Below are 21,908 nucleotides of genomic sequence, written 5' to 3' on the forward strand. Positions count from 1 at the left end.
AAAAAATCAAATAGTCCGATTTAAAAAATGGGCAAAGGTTCTGATAGACATTTCTCAAAATAAGACATAAAAATGGCTAACAGGTATATGAAAAAATGCTCAACATCATTTGTCATCAGAGAAATGCAAATCAAAACCATAATGAGATATCATCTCACCCCAGTTAAAACAGCTTTTATCAACAAGACAGGCAATAACGAATGCTCGCGAGGATGTGGAGAAAGGGGAACACTCGTATACTGTTGGTGGGAATGTAAATTAGTGCAACCACTGTGAAGAATGGTACAGAAAGAAGTTCCTCAAAAAACTAAAAACAGAACTACCATATGACCCAGCAATCCCACTGCTAGTTATATACCCAAAGGAAGGGAATTCAGTATATTGAAAAGATACCTGCACTCCCATGTTTACTGCAGTACTATTCACAAAAGCCAAGATTTGGACTCAACCTAAGTATCCATCAATGGGTGAATGGATAAAGAAATTGTGGTAGATATACAAAATGGAATATTCTATAGCACAAAAAAGGATTAAATCCTGCCATTTGCAACAACATGGATGGAACTGGAGAACATTATGTTAAGTGAAATAAGCACAAAAAGACAGATCTCACATGTTCTCACTTATGTGGGGGAACTAAATATTAAAACAATTGATATCATGGAGACAGAAAGTAGAATGATGGTTACCAGAGGCTAGGAAGGGTAGGGGGGAGAGGGGGATGAAGTTGCGATGGTTAATGGATACAAAAATACAGTTAGATAGTTAGATAGAATGATCAATAGTTGATAGCATAACAAAGTGACTATAATCAACAATAAGTTAGGGTATACTTTAAAATAACTAAAAGAGTAGAAATGGAATGTTCCTAACACAAAGAAATGATAAATGCCAGAGGTGATGGATACCCCAATCACCCTGGTTTGACTAAGTCACACTGTACGCCTGTATCAAAACATCACATGTACCCTATAAAGATATACAACAATTATGTATCCATAATATTTAAAAATTTTTAAATTTTAAAACAGTAAGACATAAATAGATATTTCATCAGAGAAAATATACAGATGGCTAATGAGCATATGAAAAGATACTGAACATCATTAGTCATCAGGGAAAAGCAAAATAAAATCACAATGCAATATTACTACTCTGGCAAATAGTGATAACACCAAATGCTGGTGAGGATGCAGACAAAATACATCCTTCACATATTGCTGGTGGGACAGTAAAACTGGCACAGCCACTTTGGAAAAGAGATTGGTAGTTTCTTATAAAAATCTAAACATGCACTTACCATACAAACCAAAAACTGCACTCCTGAGAATTTATCCAGGGAAATGAAAACTTAGGCTCACATAAAAACCTGTACACAAATGTTCATAGCAACTTTATTCTTAATAGCCCAAAACTAGAAACAACCCAGATATCCTTCAATGAGTGAATCATTAAAAACTGTGGTACATTTATACCATGGGATATTATTCAGTAATATGAAAGAATAAACTACCGATACATGCAATAATTTGGACAGATCTGAAGGGACTTAGGTTTAGTGGGAAAAAAAAAGGCAATCTCGAAAAGTTACAAATTGTATGATTCCATTTATCTAACATTCTTGAAATAAAATTATAGATGTGAAGAACTGATTAGAGGTTGCTGGGGCGTTATGGATAGGGGAGGGCATGTGGCTATAAAGAGGTGGCAGGAGGGAGACTGCAGTGATGGGACAGTTTTATAGCTTGATTGTGGAGTGGGTTACATGAATATTCACATATGATAAAATTTTAGAAAACTAAATAAATGCCTGTAAAACTTTAGGGTTAAAGCTAATAAACTCTGGATTAAGTCAATGTCAATTTTCTGGGTTTCATATTTGTACTATAGTTCTACAAGATGTTACCATTGGGAGAAACTGAGTGCAGGGTACCTCCCTGTACATTTTTTTTACAACTTCCTGTGAATCTATAATTATTTCAAAATAGAAGGTTAAGAGAAATTAAAACTTATGTTCATAAAAATACACCATAAAGAAATGGGGGGAGTAGCGTCATAAACTGGAAGAAGATATTTGCAAGACATGTAACTAACAAAGGAAATGATGTGTACCCAAAATAAAACAATCCAATAGAAAAATGGGCAAAGGTGGTGCCCAGAGTAAGGTGCCTCTGTCACACAGCCAAGTCTCTAGGAAGGCTGGGGGAGGGGGGAGGTACTGGTGGAGGGAGAATCTCCTGATCCCTTCTGTTACTTACGCCTTGACAACCACTGTGCAACATCCAATCAGGAATCTCTGCCCTCCTCTGGAGAGCTGAGGGGCATGTCCCTCACTATTGTTTTATAAAACCTGAGGCGTGTGATGTCTACAGACAGAAGAACCATTTACCAGAGAATCTGTGGCGAGCACATGCTCGCTTCGCTTACTGCAGGCACATAGCCTATCATCCAGGACAGAACAGATGACAGTCATGGATGGTCCCATCTGCCACCATGGATGGTTTCCATCTTTCCGCAAGAAGGAAAAATCACTGCATGGTGCTATGGTCTGAATGTTGGTAACTCCCCCAAATTTATGTGTTGGAACTTAATACCCAATGCAATAGTATTAAGAGGTAGGGCCTTTGGGAAGTGATAAATAATGAGGGCTCCACCCTCATGAATGGGGTCAGCGTCCTTAAAAAGAGGCTCAAGTGAGCTCCCGAGCCCCCTTCCCCTATGTGAGGATGCAGGAAGAAGGCACCATCTTAGAAGCAGAGAGCAAGGCCTCACCAGATGCTGAATCCTCTGGGGCCTTGATCTTGGATTTCGTATTCTCCATCACTGTGAGCAGTTAGTTCCTATTGCTTATAAATCACCCAGTCTAAAGTATTTTGTTATAGCAGCACAAGCAGACTAAGACACATGGTGACACCAGGAGGTCCAGACCCCAAAGGGGATTATCCTGAGGGGTTCCCACAACCAGAGCCTCTTAAAAGTACCGCCTGTCTCCATCCTTGTACTTCTCCATACCCAAAACCATCACTAGAGGTATCTGAGCAGGAGTCCCCTACTCCAGACTCTTCCCTGGGATTTCCCACAGCACAGGCCTTTCCTCAGTGCCCCTGCCCACACCTCCATCTCACGGTGCGGGTAACTTCACGTCTGTAACGCCTCCACGGAACCAACTCCTGGCACGTGTTCCTGAACATGCAGCTCCAGCTCTCCCTGCCTTTACCCACGCGCGCTCTGATGTGGAATGTCCTCTCTCCCCCAAGGTGAGTTATCCTGTGAGACCCAAGTCACATGCCACCTATTCCCGGGAGCCCTCTATGAACCTCTACGGTGAACTGCTTCCTCTCTGGGCCATGTCTGCACCATTTCCACTCTCACACTTAGCTCACTGAATTATCTAACTCCGGTCCTCAGCCTGACTATAAGCTTCCTGGGCATTGGGTCCGTGCCTATCCTCTTTAATACCTGGCACATGGTGCAGGAATTCATCAAAAGTTTGCTGACTTGGCTCCACTGACGTTAGTAAATCAGACTGTGTTAATTTATTATTTTTTTAGATTTGCACCCATTTATCTAATGCATTTTTACTATCCCCAAATTCCAAATTTCACATTAAGACTTGCTAAAAGGAAGCAAAAGTACTGTGGGCCTATTTCAATAAATAAATAACATTTAAGTTATATGTATCATACAGCCAAAGTTGAGAGTTGTAATTTATATAAATACATACTCAGAAGATCCTAGCATTTATAGTATTGAAAATAAGGAGCAACAGATTAGAGGTATAGCTGACGTTCACACCATAAATTTTTACTGTCTTTAAAATACTGACATTCTGATATTCATTTGAATGGAAAAAGTATTATTAGCCTCTGCATTAAGTTTTAAGTCTGGGAACAACCCGAGGCTTTTCTATACCTGTTTTAGTGATCATTAAAAAGCAAATGTCAGCCAGGCATGGTAGCTCACTCCTGTAATCCCAGCATTTTGGGAGGCCAACGTGGGAGGATCACTTGAGGCTGGGAGTTCAAGGCCAGCCTGGGCAACATAGCAAGATTGTGTCTCTAGCAAACAAAAAAAAAAGCAAATGGGTGCGCGCGCGCACACACACACACACACACACACACACACACACACAGCAAGTATACACCTTTAAAAATTACTTTCTTAGGCCCGCAAGGTTGTTGTCAAGAGGGAATAGCAAGCTCAGTGCCTAAAGTTTAAAACATAAATGTTAAAAAGCCTTTGCTACCAGAGCTTTCAGTTCAAGTCTAAATTTGGTGTCATTATAAAAATTGTTGCCTGTTTTTAAGAAGTTCAGGGCAATCCAAAAAGATTAATTTTCCAAATATCTGAAAGCATACAATTTATATAAGCATGCTGAGAAGTTAAAGTATATTATAAATCTTACAACTAATGTCTCATCCTATTCTGCATTCTTGAGCCCACTTTCTCTGGCCTGCAAAAAGGCATTCTTTCACAAAGAAGAGACGCTGATAGGGTATGACCCCACCAAAAATATGTGTGCATGTGTGTTGTTAGTGGGGAAGGAAAGATCCTAAGATCCTTAAAAAATTAATTTTGGGAAGGAATGGAAGTAGATTTAAAAATGTCACATGGTTGTCCTATCATTTAAATACAAAGCAGAGATAAACTCTAATAAAGAAAGTCAGTGACCTTCTAGATTGTTCTGTGGGAAAATCTAAGGCACTCTGAAATTCACATTTGTCTTCTTTTTAGTGCTGCTGGCCTATGTCACAAGTGAAAGCAACTACTTCAATTAAAAACACCAGAAATCAACTTTTGGCTTCTAATCTCCAGATTTCAAATTTTATCTAGAAAATTATTGTTTCTTTTTATCATCTTTTAAAACTTTGATTAGCTATGGGAGCAGAAACAGAAAACAAGGGCCCCTAGAATTTCTGAAGTTACAACTATAATTTAAGAATGAGAAATAATTTCACTGCTGCGCCACCCACACCCCCCAAGACACACATTACATGTATGACCAAAACCACCAATATCATGCAAGGAATCACAAACTTTAACAAACGACCAAGGAAAAATGAGGAATGAGCAAAGGTCTTACTGTTGACAACTTAGATAAAGTTTCAAAAGGCAACTTTAGTATAAAAAGGAATCACCTTTTGCTACTATTCATATGGTAATTTTGAATGCCAAAATCAGCTTGTAACAAACAAAACAAACGCAAAAAAACGTAAGCTTCAACAATGGAAAGAGGATAATGCAAGTGACCAAAAAAAAAAAAAAAAATCAAGACTTTTTTTTCTCATCTTTCCTTTGTCATTAAATGTAAGTCAAACATTGAAATCCTCCACCAAGATTAATTCCATGGAAATGTCCTACCTTCCAAGTCACTCTATACCCTCAACCCAGTCAGCTGACCCAAGCTCTGAGACTCCTCCTCCTGCTGTGCCCACAGAAAATCCCCACCAGTGCCCGCATGGGATGCTTCACTAGTTGGCAGCATCTAATTTTTATCTGATACCTAGTCAGAAGCAGACCTAGGCACCCACACCTGGTGCAGTCACGGCCTCAGGTTCTAGTAATATACACCCCTTCAGATTCTGCCTCTTCACGTGATAGGCTATTCAACTCCTTTAGGTCTCTGGTTTTCTTTTTTTTTTTCTTTTTGAGACAGGGTCTTGCTCTGCCACCCAGGCTGGAGTGCAGTGCCCCATCCTCCTGCCTCAGCCTCCCAAATCACTAGGACTACCGGCAAGTGCCACCGAGCCTGGCTAATTTTTTAAAAAAATTTTTTGTAGAGACAGGGTCTTGCCACATTGCCCAGGCTGATCTTGAACTCCTGGGCTCCAGTGATCTTCCCACCTGAGCCTCCCAAAGTGCTGGGATCACAGGTGTGAGCCACCTTGCCTGGTCTCTGGTTTTATCTATGAAACAGAATAATAACAACAGTTTCTATCTCTCAGGTCCAATGAGGATTACACGAGATCAGATATGTAATTACTGGGCCCAGTGCCTCATGCACAGTGGGTGCTCAGTCTGCTAAACAGAATCATATAAACACACAGGGCACAAGCAGACAGCACATAATCAATCCACTTTATAACCCAAGACTCCCTTGCGTAACTACTGTTTTCTAGTCACCTTTACCATAGAAAAAAATTACTGATAATCATTAATGCTATTGTCTTAAAATCTAATCTTTTCTATGCAAAAACTGTAACGATGAAAAATGGATCATTGGTTGCTAAGGGTGGAGGGGTGAGGGGTACTACAAGGGGCACCAGAAGGTGGTGGGTAATGGGACTGTTCTATATCCTGATTTCAATGGATATACAACTCAACGCACTGATCAAAACTCATGAAACTACACACCCAAAGAGTGAATCGTGTTACCGTATGGAAATTAAAAATATTTTTTAAATGTGAAAAAATCCAATCTTTTCTAAAGAATAAATCAAAACAATGACACAAATGAACTCTGTCCAAAGTATTGTAACAGCCATATTTTATATATTATCCTGTAATTAACATAATTTAAATCTAATTTAAACCAGCTCTAGTTTATTAAAGCATAAAATGTCAGTAATAATAATAAACATGAATAACCGCTTTTTCATAGTAGAAGCAAAAAAGATTTTAGAAATATACTTTATTTTTTCTATGAAGGGGGGGTGTGAGGAGGAGGGTTCAATTTCCTTTTTTTTTGAGACAGAGTCTTGCTTTGTCACCCGGACTAGAGCACAGTAGTGTCATCATACTTCACTGCAACCTCCAACTCCTGGGTTCAAGCAATCCCCCTGCCTCAGCCTCCTGTGTAGCTGGGACTACAGGTACACACACGACACCCAACTAATTTTTCTATTTTTAGTAGAGATGGAGTCTCACTCTTGCTCAGGCTGGTGTCAAACTCCTGGGCTCAATCCTCCAGCCTGGGCCACCCAGAGTGCTAGAATTACAGGATTGAGCCACTGCCCCCGGCCAGAAATATACTTGTATCAACTCAAAATATAAGTAGTACCCTCCCATCTACTTACAATAGGGAGTTCGACAACATCTTAGGCTTGGCTATATAAATCCCTGCTTTGCTACCTAATGAGTAGGTTTCTGAATATGCATGAATTACAGTTCTCAATCTCTAAAAAGCAGTATATATAGACTTTCAAGATTTAATACAGCTTAAAATGATTAGACACGTACACATCAAGAAATAATAATCCACTTAAAAGGCAATGCATACATTTTACATTTTTTAAAAGTCACAATATGTTTTATTCATAAAACAATTCATAAACTACACAACAGCAAAAGTGAAGTTTCAAAACAAACATGTTTTATGACTGTCACCTCTTGGTTTCACTGTATGTGTAGAAGGCTTGGCCACCACATAATTAGATTTTTTTTCCTGATTCAAATAAGCTGAGAAAGAACACAGTAATGTGAAAATAAGCACTGTGAAAATAAAAACAACCCAAATGTCCATCAGTTGGTGAATGTGTACATAAATTACAGCATAGCCACACAAGGGATACTAACTCAGCACTTAAAAAGGAATGAACTATTGATACTCTCAAAAATAAAGATGAAAACTCTTAAAATAATTATAATGAGTGAAAGAAGCCAGATCCCCCCAAAAAACCTTGCAGTACAAGATTCCAGTTAGATAAAAACATAGGAAATGCAAACTTATCTACAGCGATATATCAGTGGTTGTCTGGAAGAGAACAGCTGGAGGGATTACAAAGAAGCAGGAGGAAACTTTTGGGGGTCATGGATATATTCCTTATCTTGACTGTGGTGATGGTTTCACTGGTGTATACATGTAAAACATAACAAGTTGTACACGTTAAATATGTGTCGTTTACTGTATGACAATTATACCTCCATAAAGCTGTTCAAAAATAAAAAGACTTAAAAAAAAAAAAAAAGCATCTTCATGGCCTGGTATATTGTGTTTAGACTACCTTCTTTTCCAAACAGGTGCACATCCTGAAAAGTCATAGAACTGAAACACCTTTCCTTGGTGATGTGCATACATGAACAAAACCTTAAAACCCAAAGATTTAGTTATAATAGAAATAACAACCACGTGGATGAGTTGTTGGGGATTCACCGGAGGAGGGCAGAACGTGGAGATGTGACCACAGACGACATTTCAAGGCGTTTTGCTGCCCAGGGAAGCAACAGAACGGGGCTGTGCTGAAGGCGGTGGGGGTAAACACACAGGCTCACATTCCAGGGCGGATCTGTAAACTGGTGGACCTTCCCCCTCCATGAGGATGAAGTCACACCGTCATTTCTGAAGCAGCCTGGGAGTCCGGATCCTGGTCCCTGCTGTGGTATCCCGTGCGTGGGCTTTCAGCAGCTGGGACCTCAAGGGAAGTGCAAGGGACAGGTGTGAGTCATCGTGTGGGAGAAGAGGTGTGCTTCTGGGACCAGGACCAGCAGCCTCTGCACAGGATGCAAGTGACATAGGATGCACATGAGATGTGGGCCACCTTGTGGAGGAACCCGTCTGGCAGGCCCAGATGGCGGGGAAGGGCCCATGACAGAAAGGCCACGTGCCCCATGAGGTTTCTATTTTCACCCAGACCTTGTGCTGGCCAGCCCTAACCTGGGGAGGCGGTATGGGCAGACAGGCTCCTGCCCTCACACCACTGATGCTCTCCGGGAGGAGCAGATAAAACCAAGTAAATGAAAAAACAGGATGGGCCCTGACCTCTCATTGTAGAAGGTGAGATTTCCTCCCCGGTATCCTCAGAAAAAGTGCCCTGGCCTCATGCTCTGGTCTTGGCAAAGCGACTTCTCTCAGTGGCTTGATTTGAACAAGATACTGTTTAGGGAAGACACATTAGCTGAAAATGCTTCAGTTAATGTTAGTTTGGGGTGCTGATAGAAGCCTACATTTGATTAAAAAAAGAGAGATAAAGACACTGAAACATAGATTTAGCCATAACGGTGTGTGTTGAATGTTATTTTACACGTCTTTGAAGATCATTTTCAAAAGCAAGATGCTAGGTGCCTTTATGTGGAGATCACCAAAGGACATCTTCAAGAGGTGACTGTCTCAAAGGTGGGCAGATGGATTCTGGGCTCAGGATGGCTCTCCTGTGGACAGTACATACTTGGATTCAAAACTCAAGCAGCTTAGACGCTTACGTGGAAGATACTCGTGGAGAGTTAAAACTTTTTTTAATGTGAGAAGGGAAAAGGTCGTTGTTTCCAAATGAATGGACTTTCCATATTATATGATTTTTTAAAAATTAAACTTCTTATTTTGAGTTAATTGTAAAAAAAAAAAAAAGAAATAACAATAGTTAATATTTAGATAGCTGTGACTATGTGCCAGGCACTATTGTAAGCACTTTTCTTGTATTAATTTGTCTAATTCTCACATCAACCGTTTTACAGATGAGAAAACTGAGGCACAAAAGGGTTAAGTAATCTGTTCAAGGTCACACAGCTTGTAAGTAGAGATAGGATTTGAACCCAGGGAGCCTAGCTCTAGACTTAATTTCCTTACCCATCATGCTCTACTGCCACACACAATACAAGACACAGTATATGAAAACCAGAAGCAATGACTACTGCACTTGTAAAATATTAATATTCTTTCTCACACTCACAGAATATAAGTATTCACTACAATTCACAACATTTACATGAGACTAAATAAAAAACAAATGACCTTCATTCTGCTTTTCCCACTTAATAGATGGAGGAAAGAGAGGCGGAAAGGCTGGACAACTTGCTAAGGACACATAAAAAATAAATCACAAGTTAATCAGTTACTAAGAAGCTGGTTCACTATATTCCCAATCCAATTCTCTTCATTACCTCAAAATCCTAATTATCTTAAGTAATACCACAAGGGAGAGAAAATCTAACATAAAGCAACATGAAAAATGTAAAGTCATTTCTGTTCTCTCATATTCCTTACAGGTTCTTTAATTCCATCCAGAAGGTCTCAATCTCTGCAGATACAGGTCTGGAGTCTGTTTTAAAACCTCCCCAGGTGATTATCATGTGAGCCAAGGCTGAGAACCCTGATTTAGTTTTCTCATTAAAGGAAGACACAGATGATGCCATAAAAAGCTTTGGTAAACCATGGCCCAAGGTTTTCCAAGTCAATATTGAACTTCTGTCCAGATATAAACTATTGTTTTTCCCAAGAGACAGTCTCACTGTGTTGCCCAGGTTGCAGGGACAGTGGCACAATCATAGCTCACTGCAGCCCGAAACTCCTGAGTTCAAGTGATCATCCTGCCTCAATCTCCAAAGTAGCTGGGACTACAGGCATGCACTACCACACCCGCCTAATTTTTTCGTTTTTTGAGATGGAGTCTCACTATGTTGCCCAAGTTGGTCTTGAACTCCTGGTCTCAAGCAATCCTCCCATCTTAGCTTTTGGAGTAACTGGGATTACAGGAATGAGCCACTGTGCCCAGCTCATATGTAAACTTTTGAGTTTAACTTTTAATAAAAGTAGGCCGGGTGCGGTGGTTCACGGCTGTAATCCTAGCACTTTGGGAGGCCGAGGCAGGAGGATCACTGGAGGCCAGGAGTTTGAGACCAACCAGAGCAAAAGCAAGACCCCATCTCAACAAAAAATAGAAAGGTTGCAGTGAGCTATGATGACCCCACTGCATGCTAGCCTGGGCAACAGAGCAAGACCTTGTCTCAAAAAAAAAAAAAAAATGCATACAGGGTATGAAAAAGAATAGTAACTTTTTTGAAAATGCAAACTGGTGGTAAATCAGATGTCAGAACTTAAAAAAACTCTGTATTTTGGATATTGTTATAACAGAAGTTACATACAAGCATACTGAAATGAAAAAAATCTTTCAACTTTTTGGAATACTAAATTGGCACAATGACGTCAAGTCAGTGGACTGAAAGCACAGAAACACATGCCAAATACTGCATTTAAAACGTAATAAACTCATAATACATTGTGAAACTGGTTAAGAAGCACAGGTTGAAAAAAGGTAAGCTGTATCTTTAGCCCATGCCCTGAATCAGTGTTCCTTGAACTTTAAGGTGCACTTCTTGAGGAAGAGTCTGATTCAGTACCTCTGGGATGAGGCCTGAGATTGCATTTCTAACAAGCTCCCAGTGGACCATACTCTGAGCAGCTTGGCCCTAAGTCATTGGAATACTGGTTGTAACATTAGCCAATTGGCTTACAAATATCATCATGTCTAAGATTCAAGAAGTGTCAATATACTTCATACCTAGTTCAGGCAAAAAGGGGTTAAGGAAAGGAAAAAAGCATATATTTGTTTGGACAATCTAGCAGTGCTAAGAACCACAGACTACTGTGTTACTTGTCCCAACCTAGTAGATGTCACGGCGAATAAGGTCCATGAGACTTTAGTTAACTGCTGAATCTTTATGACCTAGCACAAGTTAGGTACTCAATAAATGCACTTGAATATATGAATGAATGGGAAGTTTATACAAACAAAATCTGTATCTTTGTGACATCCCAAAAATGTCTGGAAGCGGGACTGTATTTACACATATGGATGCAAGCAGCCATAATTTAATAGAAATACTTGGCCCATTCATTGAACTCCATTTTGTCCTAAAAAAGAATTCTCCTGAAAAATATTTCCACTTTAAAACCCAGGTTTCCACACCCTGATGTTTAACAACTTTTTAGCTTTTCAAAAACAATGAAGAGAGATAGAAGTACAGGAAGAAGAATTCGGAAAATTCTCAAAAATCAAAGCAAAAAAAAAAAGGGAGGGAAGAGATGGGCGAACAGTTCAGTTCAAGTGAAGGAACATCTTAGGCTGCTACAAGGTCCACATTCTTACCTATGATGGTGGCGGGGTTTGGGTTCGTGCTTTTATATGTTTTGTTACTGTCCAGGGTCACTTGTGGAGAAGCACCTAGCTGTGGAAACTCAACTAAAGACGCAGCAGGTTCTTCCACCAACCTTCAGTAGCTTTGGGGAGTCACATTTCATGTTCATTTCCCCCTTCCCAGCGTCTCCCGCGCGTTTGAAAACACAGCTACCGCCCAAACACAAGATGATCTGGGCGGCTTCGCTGTGGGCTTGAAGCCAGAGCCAGGATTTAAGATGGCGGTAATATACTAAGTAAGGGCCAGCCGTAGCGCAAGTAATCTACCCAAAAGAAAAATGGCCTCCGTTCCTAATGTTACGGCTTTCAAGAAGGGCCCAAAACAAAAATGGCGACAGAGGCAGGTTATTTAAAAGCAAAGAATGTGATTGGCAGGTAACGAATCATGGTTCCCCACTGTGCGAGATAGCTGAAGCGACAGAAAGAAAAAACGCATTTCTGTGGCGTTTTCTTGACACTGGAAAATTACTAGCACAAGGACGGCAAGTATTTTCGATGGAGAAGATTATAGAAAAGACCGATTGGAAAGCAAAAGTGGCTTTCACAATGCCGGATAAATTTTAATTATAATAGCCACATTTAAACATAACTTCCTCCACAATTCTTTTGAATGTTACAGGAGAATAACAGTTTTGTCCTAACACGAAAAATCAGGGTGGGGAGATAACGCAGAAATTATCTAATCTCTGAAAAGCATCTAGTTAAAGACCTTCCCACCTCCCTGTTGGCCCTAACTGGAAAGACTGAGGGACGAGGATCAGGTGAGGGCGACCAGCTCTCACTGCGCATTTCCCCTCCTCAACCCGATCCAAGGAAATTGCGACAGCAAATGTCTATTCTCCTGGTTTTTGAAGCAGCCTCAGAGAGAGGCGGGTGTTTGCGCTGAGTGATAGAATCAAGCGCTTTGTGATTGGCCAGGTTGAGGCCGGCGAACCTAGAACAGTTAACTTCGTTTTCATTCATTCAGTAAATACCTGCTAAGCGCGCCCCAAAAAGCAGATACTATGTCCTTTTGATATGCTGCTGAAATTGTATGTTATTTAAAATTTACAGTTGCAACAATTTGCTGAGATAGACGCTTAATCAATTCCGCCCTCTGGCTTTTCCAGTGACTGCCGCCGCTGTCGTCAGCTAGAATTTCACCTAAAACCCGGACAGGCATAGGAGCGGGCTCGGCGCCGGCTGCAGAGCTGCGCATGCCCCGTCCCCCGACGCGGGGCGAAGGTCACCGGCATCGGAGGTGGCGGCGTGAGGTTCGGCCTGTGGGGCCCGCTGGCGGTGGCGGCGGCCTGGGGTGGTGCAGCAGCTGTTGGGCAGGTGAGACGCTGGAGCCGCAGGTGGAAAAGCCAGCTTTCTATCCGGCTGAAGGGAAGGGGCTTGCAAGCGCCTCCCTCTCCGCTCCCAAAGGTCGCAGGTGTCCCCACTGAAGGATATTTGGGCGGGGCGGGGGTACAAGGAGCAGGCTGGCTCCGGAGACAGAAAAAGACCTGCCTTTAAAATAGCGCTAGTCAGTAAATTCTCGCTGCTGGAACAGATATGGATAGCGAGGAGGTCTTCCGGTATGGGGTGGTAAAGTTGGAAGAGTAGGGCTCCTCACGCTCCCACCTGCACGGCCACGCCGTGAAGTAGATGGAAAGGTGTCCAGTGCAAGCACCCATGGCGTCTGCGCTGCCACCTTCTGACTTAAATCCGTGACTCTCGGTCACTCCTTCCCTGGGAGGGGCCGCCGTGTGTCTGGGGGGATACACCGTATACCTGAGGCTGTTGGGAGGTGGGGGCCATGCTTTGGCGTGGAGCTGGACGTCAGAACCGTCTTACAGCGTGGTCACACCTAGCGCGTGAGAGCAGAAACAGGGCTCACCGAGCTTTTGACTTTGTAGGGATGACCTGCGGTCATGTGCATTCTCCTCCCCCATGAGACCATGCCCAGATCCTGTTGCTGTTTCAGAGACGCTCAGTATGGCAGTTTCATTCACTAACATCGTCAGTTTATCCATTAACAAGTATACAAGTGTGTTTTCAACACTGTGCCGAGTTAGTAGATAACAGCAATGACCAAGACAGGCATGGCCCCTGACTACATGGAGCTTATGTTCTAGTGATGAGGCAGAAGCACTAAACAAGTACAATCAGCCCTTGCTATCCATGGGTTCCAAATCCGTGGATTCAACTGACCGCGGTTCCAAAATGTTCTGAAAAAAAAAAAAAATGGATGGTTGCATCTATACTGAACATGTACAGACTTGTTCTTGCCAGTATTCCCTAAACAATACAGTATAACAACTATTTACGTAGCATTTACATTGTATTAGGTTATTATAAGTAATCTACAGACGATTTAAGGTATACGGAAGGATGTGGTAGGTTCTATGCAAGTACTACACCATTTTATTAATATGTAAGAGACTTGAGCATCCATGGATTTTGGTGTCAAGGCGGGTCCTGTTCCACTCCCCCATGGATACCAGGAGGCAGCTATACACTGATAATTAACAAGATGTTTCCAGATTGTCCTAGGTTGAGTTTCATGGGAAGCAGATTCTGAGGAGAGTTGGAGGCAGGATATTTATTAGAACTTTTTGGATCATTACCAAAAAAGAAAGGAAGTGGGATTGGACAGATAGAAAAAGTTGAGCTACAGTGTAGTCACAGGGAAGGCTTTTACCAGCCCCACAGGAACTCTGGTGCTGGGTCGGCCTTTCAGAGTTGTCCCAAGTTGAAGGGAAGGGCCAGGCCTTTATACTCCTGCATTGATCCATCACTGGGTGCCCATTGCCCTGGAAAGGGCCTAACTTCAGCTCCCTCCAACCAAGGCAATCATGAAAGGGGACTAACAGCTGAGGGCTGTTTCAGCTCTAACAGGAGCTGGGGAAATAAGTCTTTCATTCCTAAGGGGGATCAGGGTGGCGCATCACAGCATTCAGCACAAAGGTAGAACTTTGAAGGAAGCAAGAAAAATATGCTAGAGAATAATGGAGGAGGCAGAGGGAAGAAACTTTAGACCGAGTGTGCAGAGAAAGGCTCTCTGGGTGGGTGACATTTGAACTAAGCTGATGGACAAGAATAAGCCACCCTGTGTGGGACAAAGGGAGCAAGATTCTCTGCTTTCTACTGTGCACTGGAAATACAGCAGAGAAACAAAACAAGTGGCTGCTACCTCCTATTAGTGGCTGGTAATTACTAGTTTTTACAGATCTTGACTCCTTGCTGTAACTAAAGATGGAGTAAGTAAAAATGGATTGAGACCAATTCAGATAGTAGGTCAGGGAGAAAATGATTTTGAAAAATGAGTCAACTTGGTAAAGACTTTTAATCTATACAGCTTGGTTTTATTTTTTGATTTTTGCACAGCATTGAATCATGTTTATTAAGATTGTCCTTTTCTATTTTCAAACCTGTATTCTCCTTGAGGACAAGAATCATGCCTTCTTCATCTTGGTAGTTCTCCTGAGCCTAGTGGTCTTAGGAGCATCTAATAGACACTAAATGGGCATTTGAATAAAATTAATCTCATTTGAAGTGAAAATTGATAAGCCGTAAATGATGTGAAACTGGAGACATGACTGTATTTGCATTTGCCTTTACAATATTTCCTAGTTTTATATAACCAAATGTTAGTCAAAATAGTAAATGATAATATTTTAACATAATTGCTTTGATCAAGTAGGAATCTTCAGAGGTTCCTGTTTTTACATAAGATTTGTATTAAAGTTGATATACTTCTAATAATATAATAATAGCTGCCATGTATTGAGCACTTCTCACGTACTAGGCACTAAACTGTGAATATATATATAGTAATCTTCATAATGTGGTCCCATATTACAGATCATGAAATTGAGGCAGGAGAGAAGTAATTTGCCCAGGGCCATAAGTAATTTGTGATGGAGGTTAGAATTTGATTCTCATTGTTACTCAAAGCCTTTGCTCTTAACTAACAACATTCTGAAAATGCAGACCAAGTTTCAATCATACTGGCACTCTCCTGTTTAATCAGTTGGCAACTCTGACTTTATTAACTGTTATCAGAGAAACAAACATGAGATTATTTACCTTGTCTTTGCTGTTTTACTCTGTGTCTTTTAGTTTTCTGATTTCCTTCATAGTTAGCTTTCCTGGCTCTCACTCTGGGACCTTCACTGTTATCTGTCCTATAACATCCTAGAATCTGATTAGCAGATTCACCCTACCCTGATCAAAATAGCCCCAAAGACCTCAGGACCTCTTTCTTGAGAATTTGCACTTTTATTCATATTTAACTAACTGAGACTGCTCAGAGAAACAGGGTCTCCTTTATGGAGACCATTTCCCTTAGTCTAGGCATTCATTCCAATCCTCTTCTGTTCCTGCTACATTCCAGGTTAACTCCAATAATGATTTTTCCTTTTGAAATAATCAAAATAATAGTTAAAAATCACTGAGACCAGACTTAGTTCTAAGTATTGTGTTGACTGCACAACAAGCTTATGATGTGGAAGTCATTATTGTTCTCATTTTACAGATGATGGAACTGAGGCATAGCAAGATTAAGTGACTCAGCCAAGGCCACGCAGCCATTTGTGAAGTGGGGAGGTGGAAATTCAAAGCCCAGGCTGCATGATTCCACAGCGTATCCTCTTAATCACTCCCTGACGATGCATCCTTACTAAAATGATTTCCTGTGCTTGAATTTTTAAAAGCTGATAGACAGGAACTAGATCCTAGTGGGTTTTTCCTGCCGTACTAAGAAATTTAGATTTTACCCTTTAGTCAAAAATGCCACGGAAGGCTTCTAAGCAAAGCAGAAACATGACCAGATCTGGTTGTTTTGCAAGTTGGCTGTGTTAAGAGTTTAGAGAATGGATTAATGGGGAAGAGACTGGAACGGTGGTTCTCAAACTTAAGCTTCAGAATTACCTAGAGAATTTATTAAAACATCGATTACTGGACCCCACCCTAGAGTTTCTGATTATCAGGGGCAGCCTGAGAATTTCTGTTTTTAAGTTCCCAGGTGACGCTAATGGCACTCTTGAGACTATACTTTGCGACTAGACTGGAAGCAAAGGGGTCATGTGAGAGGGCACCGGGGTCTGGACGGTGGCCTTAGGGAACAGTTATATAAAAGAAATGCTCACGTCAAATGGCAGGATGTGGTGACTGAGTTGAGGAGGAGTGTGAGGAAAAGGGCAGAGTCCACTATGTTCAGATTTCTGAATTTAATGGCTTAGTAAACAATGCCTTTTTTTTTTTTTAATCCAAACAGGAAATCCAGGTGGAACAGCAGTTCGGGAAGGAAGGAGGATTCATTTTTGTATGAGATGAGTTTAGATTATTTGTGGGGACAGTTAGGTTAAAGGTGAACAGTAGCCATTGGATATGTGCATCTGAGCTGGAGATGATGTGAGAGTTATAGTGGATGTGTTATAATGGAAACTTTGGGTGTGAATGAGACACCCAGGAAACAAAGACCACCAAGGACAGATCTTTGATAAGAATGAATAGGTGGGTGGAAGCTGAGGGACTATTAAAGGAGACTGAGAGGGAACCAAGTCCACAGTACTTAAAGAGTTCAAGAACACATCAAAATGCTTCAGAGAGATCAAGTAAGGGGAAGGATTGGTGATCTTTATAATCAGAGCAGTTTTCGTGGTAAATGGAACAAAAGCGGATTACTTGGGTTTGAAGATGGAATGCGAAGTGACTCTAGAAAAAGACGGATTATTTGAAAGGAGTAAGATTGTATAGTACCTGGAGGAGAGACTGGTAAAGGGCTCTAGGGAATTTGGTTTTGGCTCTTTTCAATGGAGAGAAGGGGTCAGGGCTACACAGAGGACCTTTAGAGTGGGAGGTAGCAATAGAAGGGAGGGGATGATGGAGTTCGAATCCTGAAAACAGTAGAAAGTAGGACTAGAGCATACATAGTCCTGAATATTCCTGAGAAGACAGCAGGAAAGGGGGTTAAGATAAAAGCTGAGGTGGATAGGATTTTACGTGTGGGGACAGAAAGTTGGAGGTATTAATACTCAATAGCCATAATGTCCTCTGGCCAATATGTTATTTGCAAAGATGATAAGATGACAGTGAAGAGTAAAAAACAAATCTTGAAAACGATAAGGCTAGAAATTAGCCCTTGAGGGATTCAGTACAGACCAGCAGCACATAAAGTCATTGCTCTAGCACCAAGGGCCCGATCAACCAGACGTTTAATCTGGGTCAACCTGGCTACCTGCATGATACCCACTCCCCCTTCCCTCACCAAACCCAGCATCACATGGCAGCCAGGGTATAAAAACAGTGAAAGGGCATGAGAGGACTCTCAGATAACCCTATAAACCACTACAGCTTTTTAAATAAGCCACACGCTGCTAGGAGGCTGGTTGTCAGTTCTCATCAGTAATTAATCACTCACTTTATATTTTGGACTGTCTACAATTAGTGAAGCTCCTTTATAAGACTTATGATGCTTTTGGTATATTTTTTATTTTATAAATACATTGAATTCCAATAATGGGCAGGAGGGAATGGCAAAAACCATAAAATACATAACTTTTGACCTTCTCTGTACTCTGTGACCGCAGATCCACTCCTGACCCGGCTGTTGGATAAGGGTTAAGCTGACCTTGAATGGTTCAGTGGGGAAGGTGGTAGGACTTTGCAGAATGGAAACTTTAGAACGCAGTTACGATCCACTGGTTCATCTAGAGTTAACACTAATGTTTTTGGTGTGTGTGTTTTTACAAGACTGGAAAAGTCCAGCACAACTGATATTATTTTAGGTGATATAGTTAGAAAAGAAAAAAAGGAAAACTATTGTTCTCTTTACCATGCCAGTCAGTTGAATAGGCACAAAGACAATGTGCAGTCCTTTCCACAAAAAATGCCAAAATTCAAACAGTTTTATTAAAAATTGAGGATAAAAAACTGTTTTGGATGCTCATGCTCTTGCTCACGCTCTTGCTCACACTCTTCCTGTCTCCACCGTGTTATGATGCAGCAAGAAGACCCTCACCAGATGCCAGCCCCTTGATCTTGAACGTCATAGCCTCCACAACTGTAAGAAATAAATTTCTTTATTTAAAAAAAAAAAAAGGCCACGAGGTGGCTCACATCTGTGATCCTAGCACTTTGGGTGGCTGAAGCGGGAGGATCACTTGAGGTCAAGAGTTCGAGACTAGCCAAGGCAAGAGCAAGACCCCATCTCTACAAAAAAATAGAAAAATTAGCCAGGCGTCTTGCAGTGCACCTGTAGTCCCAGCTACTAAAGGCTGAGGGAGGAGGATTGCTTGAGCCCAGGAGTTTGAGGTTGCCGTGAGCTATGATGACACCACTATACCACTCTAGCTGGGGCAACAGAGCAAGACTCTGTCTCCAAAAAAAACACAACTGTTTTTAACATTGACAGTTTGAATTAAGGAATGAAGAGTTTGCAAATACCTAAAGCCAACGTTGTCTTTATAAGAGAAAAGACATTGTATGATTCCAGAGTAAACTTCATCAGATTTCATAATCACAGGATCTGCTTTAATCAGTTGTTTAACATTCTGTCTAATGTTCTCTTCTTTATTGAATTACGTTCAGTGGAAGTTTTAGAATATTGTTATTTTTTCAAATACTTAAGTGGAGCAGCAATGAAGAATCTATCTTACACTGTGTCCAAAAGACCAGCAGATGGCGCCCAGTAAGCCCAGTAGGCAAAAATGAGTCCCTTTTATAGACTATTCCCTGCTTTCAAGTTGTTAAGCCCAATTTTTAAGTGGCCAATAGCAAAACTTAATGGTTTTAGTTGACACTATGCTACGTAGAATAATCTGATAGCAAGAGCCAGCTGTTGAAGATGTTCTAGGACATGTAATTGCTTTTTTGCCTTTCACCTTACTGTCCAGTTCTGTCACCAAGAACCCATCAATTAATGAGCTTGGAATGTCACAAATTGCACAAAGCCTGTCGGAGGCCTTAAGGGTAGAAGTTGAAGAGATAGTAATCTCTGTGATGCAGATTGGGTGGAGGGAAAGTTGCTATCCTGGACAGAGTAATGCCTTAAATTTAGAGTATTTGCAATCTGATGTGTATTTAGTTCTCACTATAGATGACAGCAAGAGATTGATGAACAGAAGGGGGAGAAGCTTGCTATACCTCTGCCTCATTACAAATATTGTAGTCGTTTTGGGTAGCCATAAAGGCCAAAAAGGAGAAAACACTGAGATAGATGTTTTTCTAAAGGAGTCTTTTTAGGAGTGTGTTTAAAGAATATTCAGGAAAGATAAAAGGGCAGTGGCAGGTACATTAAAGGAAGGGAAAAAATTTTGTCAATTCTCTTATTTCTGTTGCTGCTTTACTCTAAATTTGAAAAGTTCAATGAATAGAAAGCAAGTACTAACTTATTTTGGGAACTAGCCTGTTATCGCTCATCAAATGTGATAATTGAGAGTACATTCTTGGAAATTTTTTGTTTCAGACTCAGGTATCTCTGGTATCCATAAGATAGTTCCATACCATTGGAATGACTTGCCAAGTGTTTTGAGGGAAGAGCCATCTCAAAGTAAACTAATTAGCTTAAGTTTCTTTCTGTTTCCCAAATCTTCTTGCCAGGTTCATTTGAAAAAATGAGTTAATTGTTAAGAAATCTGTTAATTCTTTGTATTATTCTGAAAAGCAGCATAGAGAGCCTATACGTATGGACTCTGGAATATTTACATGAATATTTATCATCATAGCATATTTAGCAATAAAGCATTGAAAAAATCTCAAATTTCTTTCAACCAGGAATTGGTCCAATTAGGATATCACCATATAATTGCTATTAAAAATGATAATGTAGATTTATTTTCTTGGGAAGGGAAAAGATTACAAAACATCATATGTGTTATGATCATACTTTTGTTAAAACCAAAAAGATTTTAGCTTTCTTTTCCTTATTTTGATACTTGCTAACTTTAAAAAGTAAGCCTGTACTGTATTTACTAGAAAAGGACAGAAATGCTAATTTTCATTTTCATTTTGAAAAAAAACCCCACAGAACTGAGAAGAAAAAAAGTGTTAAAATTGTATCCCCAAAATATGTTTGTTTGTATTTAAAAGCTCCAGAAGAGTTTATTAACAAAATAAGTAACATATTACCTTACTAACTGCCATATCAAATATGAAATTTCAAAATCATCTTTTTGATGATGAACAACTAGTGATGAACCTTATTTATAATGTATCTGGCCCTGGGAAGTTGGTTATACAGGCAATAAAATACATGTAAATTGCTGGAAAGCTCTTAAGTGGAAGAAACGAAGTAGGTTAAAGTTATATGCCAATGCTGTTTTAAAAGAATGCTCGTTCCATCTTCCTGGGTGGAGATGCATTATATGTGCAGTGTGATACTTAGTGTTTTTATGCAGATTAAATGCAGAGATTCTGAAGGTAGTAAAAAGCCCTGCCATCCTGATCCTAATATTTTCCAAGTCTCTCAAAGGACTACAGCATTATCTGTCAGAAAATAGTTACCTGCTCTCTCACCTCCATTAGCCAAATCAATATGTGAGATATGGAGAATTTGAGGAAATGGGGACATGTAGGTGTTCAGTAAACATTAAAGCAGTTAATCATTAAATCAGTCCACATCATTTACTAACCAGGAAGTCCTGTAGTGGGTTTCGGTGATGTTTAGCAAATAATGAGTTTTCAGCCAAAATAGATACCAGTTTCCTGGTTTAAATAAACCTAAATCCAGAAAAAGATTCAAGATCCTTAAGTTATTCTAATGGAAAGACTAATAGACTATTAAGCGGGATATATAGAGAGTACCTCTTTTGTCTTTAACTCACAGAGGACCCAAAGATTCACTCGGTGTGGGGAGCTAACCGGATCCTAATCTGAGATCCCATTTTCACTTTTCTCAAGGGAGGCTCACAGTACGTCACAGTACGTTCTGTCATCTGTGTGAAGAGAACAGTGCAACACTTTCCCAGACATTAGTGTTACAGATTGTAGTTTAATTATTTTGAATTTTAGTTACTGGTTTTTAATCCCAATTTTATTATTGTATCCTTTTATCCAAACTAGTCTCTTTTCTGTAAGTTTTTTTTTTTTTTT

The 21,908-nt window shown here is 40.5% G+C and overlaps 1 protein-coding gene across 1 annotated transcript in view; it reads right to left on the reverse strand.

Annotated features, from left to right (window-relative positions):
- The window catches only part of SLX4IP (SLX4 interacting protein), a 186,191-nt gene extending 174,244 nt beyond the window's left edge, over positions 1-11,947 (reverse strand). The window contains exon 1 of the mRNA XM_012657196.1: positions 11,802-11,947. The gene's annotated coding sequence lies outside the window, so the exon portion shown is untranslated. The remainder of the gene's footprint in view (positions 1-11,801) is intronic.
- Between the last annotated feature and the right edge of the window lie 9,961 nt (positions 11,948-21,908).

This window comes from Propithecus coquereli, unplaced genomic scaffold, assembly GCF_000956105.1.
Source record: "Propithecus coquereli isolate 6110/MARCELLA unplaced genomic scaffold, Pcoq_1.0 Scaffold532, whole genome shotgun sequence".
Taxonomy (NCBI): Eukaryota; Metazoa; Chordata; class Mammalia; order Primates; family Indriidae; genus Propithecus; species Propithecus coquereli.